This window comes from Mesocricetus auratus, unplaced genomic scaffold, assembly GCF_017639785.1.
Source record: "Mesocricetus auratus isolate SY011 unplaced genomic scaffold, BCM_Maur_2.0 Super-Scaffold_100009, whole genome shotgun sequence".
Taxonomy (NCBI): Eukaryota; Metazoa; Chordata; class Mammalia; order Rodentia; family Cricetidae; genus Mesocricetus; species Mesocricetus auratus.
In genome coordinates this window covers 50,355,057-50,371,709 of record NW_024429193.1, presented here as the reverse complement: position 1 = coordinate 50,371,709, position 16,653 = coordinate 50,355,057, and the positions used below count along the sequence as shown (strand labels likewise).

Below are 16,653 nucleotides of genomic sequence, written 5' to 3'. Positions count from 1 at the left end.
ATATTACCTGAGAGTTCAAGGCTGGGAAAGGACTTTCCAATCAAATGGACCCAAGAAACAAGTGGGGGGTTTCCAAGCCTAATATCTAACAAATGAGACTTTAAAATAAAATCAATCAAAAGAAATGAAGGAGATCATTACATACTCATCAAAGGCCAAATCAACCAAGATGAAGTTTCAATTCTGAACATCTTGGCCCCAAATACAAAGGCAACCATGTGCTTAAAAGAAACATTACTAAAACTCAAATCAATATAAAGCCCCACACACTTATAGTGGGAGACTGTAACACCCCATTCTCACCACTAGATAGGAATACCAGACAGAAACTCAACAAAGAAACAAAGGGGCTAATAGAAGTCATGACCCAATTGGGATTAACAGACATCTATAGAACATTCCATCCACATAAAAAGAATATATCTTCTTCATACCACCACATGAAACCTTCTCAAAAATCAAACACATATTTGGCAACAAATCAACCCTCAGCAGGTACAAAAAATTGGAATAACTCCATGAATCTTATCAGACCACCATGCTTTAAATTTAGAATTCAACAACAACACAAATTGCAGAAACCCTACAATCTCAGGGAAATTGAATAATGCACAACTGCACCATAACTGGGTCAAAGAAGAAATAAAAAAGAAATTAAAGACTTCCTAGAATTCAATGAGAATGAAGACACAACATAACCAAACCTATGGAACATTTTGAAAGAAGTGCTATAGGGGAAGTTCAAAGCAATAAGTGCCCACATGAAGAAACTGGAGAGTAGTTATACTAGAGAATTAACAGCACAGCCAGCTGAAAGCTCTAGAACACAAAGAAGCAAACTCCTCTAGGAGGAGTAGTCACCAGGAAATAATCAAACTGAGGGCTGAAATCAATAAAGTAGAAACTAGGAAAACCATACAAAGAATCAATGCAACGAAGAGTTGGTTCTTTGAGACAATCAACAAGATAGACAAACCTTTGTTCAAACTTTTAAAAAAACAGAGTGTGAACATGCAAATTAACAAAATCAGAAATGAAAAGGGGGACATAACAGACTCTGAGGAAATTCAGAGAGTCATCAGGTCATATTTGAAAACCTGTACTGCACAAAATTTGAAAATTTAAAGGAAATGGACAATTTTCTGTATAGCTATCTCTTGCCAAAATGAAAACAAGAATAGATAACCAATTTAAATAGACCTTTCACCCCTATGTAAATAGAAGCAGTCATCAAAAGTCTCCCAACCAAAAATTCCCAGGTCCATATGGCCTCAGTGCATAATTTTACCAGAAATTCAAAGAGCGTCTTATACCAATTCTTCTCAAAGTGTTCCATGCAATAGAAGCATAAGGGTCTTTGCCAAGATCTTTTCACGAGGCTTCGATAACCTTGATCCCCAAGCCAAACAAAGACACAACTAAGAAAGAGAACTTCAGACCAATATCCCTCATGAACATTGATGCAAAAATACTCAATAAAATACTGGCAAATCGGATCCAAGAACACATCAAAACAAGCATTCACCAGAATCAACTACGTTGCTGAAAAACAAAAATCAAATGATCATCTCACTAGATGCAGAAAAACCCTTTGACAAAATCCAACACCCTTTCATGATAAAGGTCTTGGAGAGATCTGGAATAACAGGAACATACTTAAACGTAATAAAAGCTATATACAGCAAACCAACAGCCAACATCCTCAAACTAAATGGACAGAAACTCAACTCAATTCAGCTAAAATCAAGATCAAGACAAGGCTGTCCACTCTTTCCATACCTTTTCAATATTGTACTTGAAGTTCTAGCTAGAGCCATATGACAAGAAATTAGAAAGGAAGAGGTCAAACTTTCACTATTTGCAGATGATATGATAGTTTACATAAGTGACCCTACGAACTCTTACAACTGATTAACACCTTCAGCAAAGTAGCAGGCTAGAAGATCAACTCAAGAAAAGCAGTAGCCCTAGTATATACAGAGGATAAAGGCTGAGAAGCCCTCAGAAAATGGAAAGATCTCCCATGCTTTTGAGTAGGTAAGATCAATGTAGTAAAAATGGCAATCCTGCCAAAAGCAATCTACAGATGCAATGCAATCCCCATTAAAATACCAGCACAATTCTTCAAAAACCTTGAGAGAAAAATAATCAAATGTGTATGGGAAAACAAAAGACCCAGGAGAGCCAAAAAAATCTTACTCAACAAAGCAACATCTGGAGGGATCACCATCCCCGCCCGACCTCAAGCTCTATTATAGAGCTGTAGTCCTGCAAACAGTTTGGTATTGGCACAAAAATAGACAGGTAGACCAATGGAATCCAATTGAACACCCTGATATTAACCCATACATGTATGAACATCTGATCTTCGACAAAGAAGCTAAAAATATACAATGGAAAAAAGAAAGCATCTTTAACAAATGGTGCTGGCATAACTGGATGCTGGCACATAGAAGAATGTGTATAGATCTATGTCTATCGCCATGCACAAAACTTAAGTCCAAATGGATCAAAGACCTCAACATAAATCCAGCCACACTGAACCTCTTAGAAGAGAAAGTGTGTGGTACCCTTGAAGTAATTAATACAGGAGACAGCTTCCTGAACATAACACCAGTAGCACAGACACTGAGGTCAATAATTTATACATGGGACCTCCTGAAACTAAGAAGCTTCTGTCAGGCAAAAGACACAGTCAGGAAGACAAAAAACAGCCCACAGAATGGGAAACGATATTCACTAATCCCACATCTGACAGAGGGCTGATCTCTAAAATTTACAAAGAACTCAAGAAGCAAATCTCCAAAACACCAAAGAATCCAATTAAAAAATGGGATGCAGAACTAAATAAAGAATTCTGAATAAAGGAGTCCACAATGGCTGAGAGGCACTTGAGAAAGTGCTCAACATCCTTAGCAATCCGGGAAATGCAAATCAAAACAACTCTGAGATACCATCTCACTCCTGCCAGAATGGCTAAAATAAAAAACACCAATGACAATTTATCCTGAAGAGGATGTGGTGAAAGGTGAACACTCCTCCACTCCTGGTGGGAGTGCCAACTTGTACAGCCACTTTGGAAATCAGCATGGAGACTCGTCAGAAAAATGGGAATAAACCTACCACAAGACCCAGCAACTCCACTCTTAGGCATATATCGAAAAGACACCCTTTCATACAACAAGAACATCTGTTCCACTATGTTCATAGCAGCATTATTTGTAATAGCCAAAACTTGTAATCAACCTAGATGTCCCTCAACCAAAGTGTGGATAGAGAAAATGTGGTACATTTACACAATGGAGTACTATTCAGCAATAAGAAACAATGGAATCCTGAGATTTGCAGGCAAATGGATGGCACTAGAAGAAGCCATGTCGAGTGAGGTAACCCAGTTACAAAAAGAGAAACATGGCATGTGATATCTCCTATATGGATTTTAGACATAGATCAGGGGAGTGCCAGCCTACAATCCCACGTACAGATAGTCTGGGGAACAGAACCTTCATTCAATTGCTGATGGAAGCAGAGGAAGACTCCCACAGCTAATCACTGACCTGAACTCAAAGAATCCAGTGACAGGGAGGGCTTATGAGCAAAGTGTTTAAGACTGGGCTGGTTTAACTCCCAGAAACAGCTGACCTGACAAAGTTTAGCTCTGGAATCCCAGAATGATGCCTGGGAATCCAGCATGGGACTGATCAAGACCCACTGAATGTGGGTGTCAGTGAGGAGACCTAGGTAATCTATTGAGCCTTGGTTATTAAATGAATATTCATGCAAGCTATACAAATGGGCTTTGGGCACCCATCCAACAATGAGAGATGCACTCTCACCCTGGATTCTTGGGGGAGGGTCTAGGCCCTGCCCTGGATGAAATGAGAGACTATGTACACTCATATGGAGGGCCTCACCCTCCCTGGGGAAATGAGGGGGATATTCGAGGGGTAGGGGTGAGGTTGTGGGAGGAAGGGAGGAAAGAAAGAGGGACCTGGAATTGACATGTGAAGCTCCCTTGCTTCTAATTGAAATTTAAATTTAAAAATACAAATAAATGATAAAATACAGACAAATCGAATCCAAGACACACATCAGAAAATTCGTCCGCCATGATCAAGTAGGCTTCATATCAAGAATCAGGGATGGTTCAATAAATGAAAATCCATCAATGTAATCCTCTACATAAACAAACTGAAAAAGAAAAACCACGTGATCATCTCACTTGATGCTGAAAAAGACCTTGACAAAATCTAACACCCCTTCATGATAAGTTCTTGGAGAGACCAGGGATACCAGGAGACTAACTTACATGCCCTCCCCTGATAATGAGATTGATGACTACCTTATATGCCATCCTAGAACCCTCATCCTGTGGCTGATGGAATCAGAGGTAGACACCCACATCTAAAAACTGAACGGAACTCATGGAACCCAGTAGCAAGGAGGAGTGACAAGCAAAGGAATCAAGACCCAGCTAGTAAAACCCACAGAGGCAGCTGGGAAATGCATGGATGATGACTGATAAGCCAGCATGGGACTGATCTAGGTCCCCCTCAACCTGTGTTTCAGAGAGGAGGCCTCAACCATCTGTGGGGCCTTGGATAGTAGATCAGTATTTATCCCTGGCACACAAATGGAGCCCACTCAGCATGGACAGAGGCTCTATCAACCCGGACACATGGTGGAGGGCCTAGGCCCTGCCAGGGATGATATAGCAGACTTTGAAAATCCCCCATGGAAGGCCTAACCTAACTGGGGAGTGTAAGGGGTACAGAGTGGGGGGGCAGTGGGAGAAGGGGAGGGAGAGGGAGCTGGGAGTAACATGTGCAAAAAGTTAAATAAAAATTATTATAAAAAGTGTCTGGTGCCATTTGTTATGCTTTTAATGCTAGACCTTTGAAGGCAAAGGCAGGAGAATTTACATGATTCCTAAGTAAACACATATAAGTACAAGATCAAGCAGACATGAAGAAAAAGATCCCATGTTTCTAAACAAACAAACATGCAGAATACCTGTCTACAGTGAGCTGTGCTGGTTTGTGCTTATGATCTCAGTAGTGAAAGGGCTAGGAAACATGAAACTCTGAAGAGACCGTTTACATTAAGAGAGAACTGAGAAAATAGTAAAACACATATACGACATGGAATTGTGCCAAATTTATTCTTGAGGAGGTCCCTCAATTAAGAGTATAAGACAACTTAACCTAAAAATGTATCGGTGCAATCATAATCCCTCTCAATGGCCCATGTACTCATTCATGAGTCTCCTATACTGTCTCCTGACAGACACAGAGAGTGGGAAATCATTTCTCCTTGCTAGTGCATAACGGTTATGATGTTAAAATGACATTTCTATAACTATTGGCCAATCAAATACTCTGTTCTGTGCTTAAAATTCATTATATCTTCCCCCTTTCAAGGCCCTGTGTGATACTGGTATATCATATTAAATTTCAGCTTGTGGAAATTTATTTACTTACTACCTTAAAATTTGTCTGGCATGCTACTTCTCAAGCTCTCATGCCAGGCTTTTGAGACTGTCTACCCTGATCCCAATAGTACCTATTTCTCAAAGTGTGGATCAGTTCCTCTCTTTACCATTCAACTCTATCCCCTTTATCATAATTCATGTCTGTCCTGCTTGTATGATGTTGCTTTGGATGATACGGGGCCCTCCAATTATAGGTAAATGTATTTTTATCATAGGGTATTTGCAGGTTTCCTGAGTCCTGCAAGTCAAAATAGTTTTTTCTATTTAATACTGTTTAAAATGAAGATGTTTCAGTTCATTCTAGAATTATTACATATTGACTTTAAATTCACATTCAAGGGAATAAAAATTTTGGTAGAAATGCAGTGCACAAGATTTACTACTAAAGGTAACATGAGCAAATTTTAAAAGCACCTATGTCATACTTGAGCTCACATGAAATGTCTACGTCACTGCCGTAGTATAATTTACAGTGCTTTTTTGAAATACACTGACAAAACCCCACAGAAGACAGGAGAAGTTATTTGGCTTAAAATTAAAGCAACGGTTCCTTAATGTAGTATCATTCATAACAATCTAAGCCTATCTGTAGTCAACAACACAGAGAAAACAAACATACAACTCCATGATAATTCTACTCAGCCCATTATCTTCTCATTTAAAGTTCAGAAAATTTGGCCTAGCAATTTTTGCACACCAAAATATGGATCTAGGAGGGAAAATGTGAAAATATTTCTGAAAATTTTATGTAATTTTTTTTGTTTTTACGAGACAGGGTTTCTCTGTATTGTTTTAGAGGCTATTGGTCCAGCCCGGCCTTGAACTCACAGAGATCCACCTGCCTCTGCCTTCTGAGTGCTGGAATTAAAGGCATGTGCCGCCACCACCCAGCAATTTTATGTAATTTTAGATAGAAAATATATGCGAAATTAAACTTGATTAAATAAATAAATTAACAGATTACCAAATAAAAACATAAAGGAAGGTGTATTAAAATTGGAAAACAAAACAAAAGCCCCCAAATCTCAGGAACACTAATATAGTCTACCAAATCTTAAAAGAACAAAGAATGAACACTACACAAATCAGAAATTGTCAAAGCATGCTCACAAATTCTTTTTTATGAATTAGCATAATCCAAATTCCAAAACTTGTCATAACAAGAAAAGAAAAGAACACACAGGGATATGCAATTTATATGACTATCTGTTCCATCTTGTGTTAATCTGCTACGTTAGTTACTAGAGATTTTGCTCCAGCAGGGTTTGGGTACCTAGGATGGAGTTGTGGAGTCAGTTCCAAGAAGAGACTTTGACCATTAGTTGTCTTTCATGCAATTAGCCCCGAATAGCTTGAGACATCTTTATTTATACAATTTTTAAAGTCTTGCATGAACAGTTTTGCAATCAGTTTCCATTTCTTCCAAAAGTGGTTACAATTATTCCCAGCTTGTTCCCTGTGCCTCTCCTTTCTGGTTCCAATCTCCCCTGCGGGTAGCATTCTCCTTTCGATCTATCTCTACCTCAGAAGCATGGGCACTCTTGAAAGTGACAAAGGAATTTTGAAACTAGTCAGGACTACAGGTTAAACAGTGTGTCCAGTTGGCAGCATCTGCAGTTACACTGCCATGTAAGATCAGAGACAATTTTGTCTCTGTGGTTAATATTTATATCAGTACCATCTGGTAGGGTCTGAGTTCTCATGATCAAGCTCCCAGTCACCAAATAATGCCCACAATGTCCCTATTTGTTTAAATGTAATTATTGTCTGCTCCACACTTTTACCGGAGGGCCCAGCTCTGCCAACTGAGCATTTTCAGCTCTTATAGTTAGAATCATTCTTCTCAGAACAGTTATGCAAACACGTAACATTAAACTCCATGAACTCCTGTGACTCTTTCAGGCCAACTTCAGGCTGTGCCATAAAGGCAATGTCCTGTTTTCTTAAGAAGCCTGGATTCATGGTCACAGTTGAAGCATCAAAGGCTTTAGGGGATGACTCAGCTCCACTGTATACTTTAAGCAATATTCCAGGACTCAAAGGTGAGTTGTCTGGGGGAAGTTTTCCACTCCTAATCCTTATCTCACATTAAAAATTTGGAGTTACTTTGTTAAATAACTGCATAGTCATGTTTCCTTCTTTGGAAAAATAGGCAAAAAGGGCAAGAAAAGGTTGAGAAGTCATTGCCTTTAGCTAAAGTTAAATTATGAAGCTGGCCAACTGATAATTTTTGTATTACAATGTCTTTCTATGCTAAAATGGCACATTTAATAGGGCTTGCAGAGCATATAAATACCAAGCTTTATGCTGACAAATTAATATCCAGATACTCTAGACTCCCCCACCTACAATGAATGATAGGTGCTCTTGTTTTCTTCCTTTTATCTACTAGGAAACAGACATGAAATAATGACGATAGAAGGGTTTGTAGTTCTGTTAGCCATGCTTTTTATTCTCAGTGGGAAGTGAAGTACTCACTAAGAAGCTGTGGTCTAACCTCTTTTAGGTTGTTTTTTGCTAATGATTATGTGTGTTGAATGGTATTGCCAAATTGGGATTGACATGTAACCTCTCTTAATGTTCAGTAAGATTTTTTAATCAATAAGATTGTGGACTCAAGCATGCCTTCACATTATACACAACAATAGTTTGATGTATAATCATGATTCTGTCCTTTTTGTTTTTGTAAAGTGTATCATGTAGGCCACATTGGCATCAAACTCAATGTGAGGTCAAGGATAGACTTGAACCCCCATATTCATACCTCTATTTCCCAAGTGCTGCTATTTCACCTTGTGTCAGCATGAATAGTCAGCAATATTTTTGTAGAATTCCATATAGTTGTTTCAGCACTGATGTTTTTAACTCAGTAGGTTCAGCTCTTGAACTTTAACTGTGTAAGTAATATAATATTTTTTGAAGTAGAAACATACTTGTCTATGGTAAACTTTTATATTATGGAGAAATACAGTGGTGCTCTTTTAGAAACATCCTCTTTTCCACTCCAATTTACATACTACTGATATTTGGTTAATTTTAAGTTGCAAGGCAGATGACTTGTGACCAGAAATTCAGTTTTGTCTCCAGATTTTCGCCAAAGCTATATCTCAGGTTCTAGTTCATATTTGATGATAAATTTCTTCAAGAGTCAGAAAAAGCAAAGTGAAGACCATGTCTCATGGGCACATATTTAAGATTAATTTTGGCCAGTGGTGATGGACAGAAAAGCTACTTACCTCAGTAAGGCTCTACCCAGTCTACGGTTACACTGTCTTGTTCATCTCCTGCTCCTTGAAAGATACACCTTTGCTTTGATTGCTCTGAAATCTATTATGTACTAGTGCTAATAATGTTGTAGTCACTTTAGTAAGTCAATATTGATAGTGAAAAGATGTCGTCCTGAGTTCATATTCTTGTAAGAAAAATTGGTCTAAAGCAGGGAGGACCACAGTGTTTAACAATCACTGGGATAGGCAAGCTTATAAATTTAAGATGGCATCTGCACAGTGGTTAGATAGAAAGCAAATCAACAAACTGTTTCTTTCATTCTTCGCAACCCATGAATGGCAACTTCTTTTTAATATTTTATTTAATTCTTAATAAATTTAAAATTACAAACCAATACAAGCCCCCTAGCTCTTCTGTCTTCTCACTAATCCCACTTTCTCCCCATACATACACCCCTCAGAGGGGGCAACGTCTTTCATGTTGGAATCACCAAAGCCTGTCACAACTTTTGCGGTAGGACCCAGACACTCCCTGCTGTATCTAGGCTGAGCATATCCTCTCTCACTGCAGAGCATGTTTTAAAGTATGACAGTATTTTCTGAAGGAGGCAGAGGTAGGAGGAACAGGAATTCCAGGTCTGCATGGCAATTTTTTAAAAGTCATCCCTTCCTTGAAGTAAGTTGTGAAATCTCATACTATGAAACAGTCTTGGCCTTTTATTTGATCTCAAAATATTTGTTCCTTTCCTTTGATTATTTTTCACATTTTGCTTCTCTGTTCTAGATCATCACATTACATATGCTTTGCTTGTTACCTGCATGTTAAGTTGATATATTCACCATGGCATTTGTCAGTGAGATACAGACCTCTTCACTGAACATAATACCTAGAGCTATCACACCCCATGTGTCTGGGGATACTCTGTGAGAGTGATATGTCTCTCTATACCACACCCTCTTCCCTTTCCTCTTTTCCTTTAAATAACCTGACAGTTCTCCTTCTCACTTAAGTTTTTTCAAAAAGCTCCTTCTGGACCCTTTCCTTTCCCTTGACTTTCATAAAGCATAATCACTGAATTTACACTCACCATTCCCTTGTCATGAAGTACCCCAATCTTAACAGCCTCTTCTGTTTCTTCCCTATATCTTCCCTATATCATCATATATCTGAGAGTTGACATGAGACAGTTGATTTTGTTGTTTTCTCTTTGACCTCAAAACATGTTTCCAAGAGTTAATATCTCCATATTGCATCCAGAAGAGATGTTTTTCTACTTGCATATTTTGGGGTCTCCACTTACATTTCTTGCATCATTGTGTTTGATTCCTGAATATACATCACAAGAAGTAATCTATTCTCTGTGCACAAAAGCAGTCTCCACCTTTCTCTTTAGTTGTGTTCATTTGTAATACAGAATATTTCTCTCCTGTATCTTCTTCCCAAATGTTCATTCAAAACTCCCCCTCAAATCCTTCCTATTCATGACCTCTGTAAGTGACCCCTTTCCTCATTTCTGTTTCACTGACTTTGGTTACTACGTTCAGACTTTTCATTTTTTCATTTTATATACTGGTTCAAAGAATAAAGTGTGTAGGTAATATAAAGTTTCACATTGATGAAGATAAATTTCAAGTTTCAAATACTGTGCAAATCTTGCACAACAGTTGTTAAGTGTGTAAAGAATTTCCTTAGTCTTGTTTTCTTACATTGCATAATTAGGCATACAAATGCATTATGGACATGGTTTTAAGTAGTCAGTAAAAAAAGTATGACCTACCAAGAGCAAGGGAGCAAAATTTCATTATTTGTAATATTTTTACATGTGTTGTTTTGTTTGGTAAGAATGAAAATGCTTTAAGAATTTTGAATGGGCTCACTGTCCACCACTGGCCTGAGCTGTGTGTCTTCCAGCTGCTCTGTTGAAATTGCTGCCCTCTTCATTGACAATGGCTCAGGCATGTGCAAAGCTGGATTTGCTGGTGACAACGCCCCCAGGGCAGTGTTCCCTCCCATTGTCAGGCGCCCCTGGCACCAGGGCGTCATGGTGGGCACTGGTCAGAAGGACTCGTACGTGGGTGACAAGGCCCAGAGCAAGAGAGGTATCCTGCCCCTTAAGTATCCCATCGAGCATGGCATTGTCACCAACTGGGACGGCATGGAGAATATCTGGCACCACACCTTCTACAATGAACTGCGTGTGGCCCCTGAGGAGCACCCGGTGCTTCTGACCGAGGCCGCCTGAGCCCCAATGCTAACAGAGAGAAGATGACGCAGATAATGTTTGAAACCTTCAATACCCCAGCTATGTATATGGCCATTCAGGCGGTGCTGTCCCTGTATGCATCCGGGCGCACCACTGGCATTGTCATGGACTCCGGTGATTGAGTCACACATACAGTGCCCATCTACGAGGGCTATTTCTCTTCCCACGCTATCTTGTGTCTGGACCTGGCTGGCCAGGACCTGACAGACTACCTCATGAAGATCCTGACTGAAAAGGACTACAACTTCTCCACCACGGCTGAGTGGGAAATTGTTTGTGACAGTAAGGAGAAGCTGTGCTATGTTGCCCTGTTTTTTTGAGCAGGAAATGGCTAATGCTGCGTCTTCCTCCTCCTTGGAGAAGAGGTACGAGCTGCCTGATGGGCAGGTGATCACCATTGGCAATGAGCACTTCCCGTGTCCAGAGGTGCTTTTCCAGCCCTCCTTCCTGGACATGGAGTCTTGTGGCATCCATGAGACTACCTTCAACTCTGTAATGAAGTGTGACGTGGACATCCACGAGGACTTTGATGCCAACACAGTGCTGTCTGGTGGCACCACCATGTACCCAGGCATTGGTGACAGGATGCAGAAGGAGATCACAGCCCTGGCTCCCAGCACAATAAATGTTAAGATCATTGCTCCCCATGAGCGCAAGTACTCAGTCTGGACTATTTTCTGGTGTCTACTCCACCTGGGTGAGTTTGCTTCTTTTTGTTCTAGAGATTTCAGTTGTGCTGTTAATTCTCCAATGTGACTATCCTCCAATTTTTTCATGTGGCACTTAGTTCTGTGAACTTTCCTCTTAGTACTGCTTTCAAAGTGTCCCATAAGTTTGGGTATGTTGTGTCTTTCTTCATTCTCATTGAATTCTAGAAAATCTTTAATTCCTTTTTTTTATTTCTTCCTTGACTCAGGAATAGTGCAATTGCACGTTGTTCAATTTCCATCAGTTTGTAGGTTTTCTGCACTTTGTGTTGTTTTGAATTTAAATTAAACCTTGGTGATCTGATAAGATACAGGGGTTATTCCAATTTTTTGTACCTGTTAAAGTTTGCTGTGTTGCTGAATATATGGTAGATTTTAGGGAAGGTTTCTTTTTTGTGGCACTGATAAGGTATATTCTTTTGTGTTCAGATGGTCTGTTCTATAGATGTCTGTTAAACCCAATTGGGTCATAACTTCTGTTAGTTCCTTTGTTTCTTTGTTATGTTTCTGTCTGGTAATCGTGTCTAGTTGTGAGAGTGGTATGTTGAAGTCTGCCACCTTAAGTGTGTGAGGTTTTATGTGTGATTTGAGTTTTATTAATGTTTCTTTTATGAATGTGGGTACCTTTGTATTTGGGGCATTGATGTTCAGATTTGAGACTTCATCCTAATAGATTTTTCCTGTGATGAATATGAAATGATCTTCTTCATCTATTTTGATTGATTTTAGTTTAAAGTTTAATTATTAGGTATTAGGATTGCTACACCAACTTGTTTCTTGAGTCCATTAGATTTGAATAACTTTTTCCAACACTCTACCCTGAGGTAACCTCTGTCTTTGAAGGTGATATGTGCTTTTTGTATGCAGCAGAAGGATGGGTTCTATCTTTCTATCTATTATGTTAGCCTGTGTCTCTTTATAGGCAAGTTAAGACCATTGATATTGGGAGAAATTAATGAACATTGAGTGTTAATTCTTGTTGGTCTTTGATTTGCTGTTGCTGGTGGTTATGTGTGTGGATTTACCCCCTTTCTTCTTTGACTTTTGGTAACGTGAATTTATCCCTTCATTTAATTAATCCATTTTTAAATCACGCATTGCATAATCATACATAGACCTATCTTTATTGTAATTGTGTTTCCCATTTTTAGTGTGGGAGAAAATGCTCCCTTTTAACTAATTCCTCCTTTTATGAATTCCAATTGCCTGATCAAATCTGCCATCCCTTAGGATGAACAAATGAGGCTGACTGAGACAGATTATAAGCCTGACAAAATTTCAAGGCAGTTACCTAGTTTGGCAGCAGCCTAAGGAGGGGGTTCAGAAAAGGCCGTTAGGAGAGAAAAAAGAAAAACTAGCTGGTAGGATAGTGCCTCAGGCCATGCTGGTGGTTGTAACTACAGGAAAATGGCTTTTTTGGTGAATTCATACCCCAAAAGTGGGATGACTGATGTGGCACTAACTCTAGTTGTATTACTAATAAAAACCCAGATACAGATATTGGCTTTAAAAGCTGAAGATAGGAGTCAAAGTAGAAAAGTAATGGGAACTTAGAATAAAGGATTCAGGATATTGAAAATGGCAATGGAGATCTGACAAACAGAATGCAAAATATGAAATATAAAAATGTTGAACTAACAGGTAAAATTTGTTCCATGTCTAGTGATTTGACAAATAAAACAAAAGAAATGGAATATAACATTGAAATACTATCAGAAAAAAATGTGTTCCATATCCAAAAATTCAACATACAGAATAGAAAATTGGAACATAGCATTGAAATACTTACAAAAAATCTTGTTCCATGTCTGAGACTAATAACAAGCTAACCGATAGAACATTGTTTCTGGAAGGCAATTTACATGCTATTCAGATAATATCTAAGGATGAGAATATTTAGAATTATATATAAATCAAGAGAACAAGAAACTGACTGATTCAATGAAATGTTTAGAAATGTATATGGGCCAGGAAGTTCAAACACTCAGAGAAACAATAGATTGCAGGCCTTAGAAGACCTTCAATATGACACACCAGAATCAGAGATACAAATAATAGGGCGTGATAAAGATTTAATATTACCTGCATATTTCAGAGTCAGGGAAGACCTACCTAAGGTCGTTATGTCATCTTTTATGGCTTTCCCTGTGACTGTTACTGAAAAACCAGCAATGAAAAAAGACCCAAACATTTTGTTGAATGTCAGTGGGAACCAATATCTATGAAAAATTTAAAAGGTATAAAGGAAGCAGTAGCCTCTTATAGCATGCATTCATCATATGTGAGGCAATTAGTAGAGTCATAGACAAAGAATAATAGGGTGGCCCCTAGGGATTGGGGTCAATTTATATCAGTTGTCTTTGAAAATTTGTCTCAAATTGAATGGAGGGCTTTATGGAGGGAAGAAGCTAAAGCTCTTGGCTTAATGAAAGGTTTATAGCTCTTCAGGATAAAACTCTTGGTGAGGATCTTTATGCTGATCCAGAACTCAAGCTGCATATGATGAACACATCTTGTCTCTGTACCATACAGCAGCTTTGAATTCTTGGAATAAAGTTTAGGAACCAGGGGAGAGAATTGCACCCCAAACCAAGGAGTTGCAGGAACCGAGGGAAAGTTATACTGCATTTTTGCAAAGATTGTTTAGAGCAGTACAAATAGGGTTAGCAGATACAGAATCTAGGTGAATACTCATAGAATCTTTACCTCATGAGAATGGGAATCCACAATGCAAAAAGGTGATTTGGCCCTTAAGGATCAGATCAGCACCATTGGACGAATGGATCCTGCACACAACCAACATTGACTATAACGTTTATGACACTGACATGGTTAAGAGAAGCAATTTCCAAAGGTTTTAAAAAAAAGTAAAATACCAGATGTCTTCATTGTGGGAACACTGAAGCTTGGTGGACATAGGATAAGATGTTACAATTATAACTCAAAAATCTTGACTCCCAAGATGGCCTCTGCAGAAGCAAATGTTTGGTTCTTAGGGATTGGAACCCTATCTTAAGTACAAAGAAAGCACAAGATGGGTTGAACATACAGTTCCAGAAAGACAAAGAGGATGACCTTGAGACCATATGTGGCTGATAAAGCAATAAATCTATGGGGTCAGGATCATTGCAGCAAAGGAATACCCAGATTAACACTCCTTCAGTATTACACTTTGAGACAGCTGAATTTGATGAATTTATTCCTGATCATACAGAATTAACTTCATTGTTTATACCAGTACAAGAAACAGTCAGGAATAGGACTCATCATATATAGCCCATCAGATCAGATCCCATATGGGCCTTTCAGATCCTCTAGCTCAAGGCAATGATGAAACTGAGCATTCATTAATAGGAAGTGTGCTGGAGGCCTCATATTTCATAAAAAACAATGTGAATAGCAAAGGTTTAAAAAGGGATTTTTCCATCACTTGGCAAGAAGCTAAGGAAATATTAAAGAAATGTCATACTTGTTGTTTTATAACCAAACTCCTTCACCAGCAGTTAATAACCCTAAAGGAATTCATAGAAATGACAAATGGATGTGTTTTACTTTGCATAATTTGGAAAATTAAAATATGTGTGCCATACAATAGACACATTTTCAGGGTTTCAATGGCCACTGTTCTAAACTCTGAAAGGCTGATTCTGTTATTATACACCTATTAGAGGTAAAGGCTATTATGGGTATACCTTCACAAATAAAAACTGGTAATGCTCCAGCATATGTCTCCACCAAACTGAAACAGGTTTTTAAATATTATAACATAAAGCATGTAACTGGTATGCCACACAATCCTACAGGACAAGCAGTGGTTAAGAGATCTAAACACACTTTAAAGGAAATGTTCTATAAATTGGTAGGGGGAACAAAGACCTCCAAACACAGATTACATAATACTTTACTAGCATTAAACTTTCTTAATGCTAATAAGAAAAGAAAAATAGCTGCAGAAAGACACTGCACAATGAAAAAAAACTTCTGAACTAAATCAGCAGGTATACTTCAAGGATATATTGACCTCAGTATGGAAACCAGGATACGTGTTATGTTGGGGTAGGGATTTCACCTTAGTTTCTACAGGAGAAGAAAATCTTTGGATACCGTCAAAGTTGATCCAGATCTGGTTTGAACAGGAGAAAGCTCTTGATGAGGAGAATTGATAGGCCATCCACCAAGGTATATCCCACAAGTTGTACGGAGACCTCACAAAGCTAGGGAGAGTGTTTTGTTCTTGTATTTTCAGGAAAACCCAACTCCAAAAAGCAAAAAGACACCAAATGTGTAGATGCCTAAAAAAGAGAGCATAGCTATCCAGAAAGAACCATCATACAAAGAAGAATCTGAAGTATGGTCAAATATTTATACTAAACTCTTGTCTTCCTGTTCTCTGCTTCACAGCATTATTGTAGTCACTATTTACATAAAAATAAAACCTGGCTTTGGAGTTGGACTTCAGCCTCCTTCTCAAAATTCAAACATGCTGCTTAAATAAAATTCAGAGTTTCTGTCTCATATCAAAAGACCATTGGTGTAAGACAAAAGAAAACAAAATCTACGACTACTATTGTCTTAACTCTGTATTCTCTAAAATCCTAAATTTCCCCATTCTTAATTTCATCCTTATTGTTACCTTTCCCTGTATGTTTACCAATGCAAGTTACACTTTCTGTGCTGATATTAATGTTTAAGTGCTCCACAGCGAACAAAAAATTTCCTAACACCAACCTTTAAACTCTCCAGAAAGAAGATGGGACCCCACTTCATTGATTCCACTTGAGGCTTATGAACTAACTTCAGCCCCAAATAAGCACACAAAGACTTATAATAATTATTAAGCCATTGGGTGATTGTTAGGGCTTCTTATTGGCTAGCTCTGTCTTAATGATTAACCCATGAATTCTAAACTATGTATTTCTACATGGCCTTATCGTACCAGAATATGCCTGTCATTTCCTATCTTC

The 16,653-nt window shown here is 38.5% G+C and overlaps 1 pseudogene; it reads left to right on the top strand.

The window, feature by feature from the left end:
* The first annotated feature begins 10,586 nt into the window (after nucleotides 1–10,586).
* Nucleotides 10,587–13,000, top strand: LOC101823392 (annotated as a pseudogene).
* Nucleotides 13,001–16,653: the final 3,653 nt, after the last annotated feature.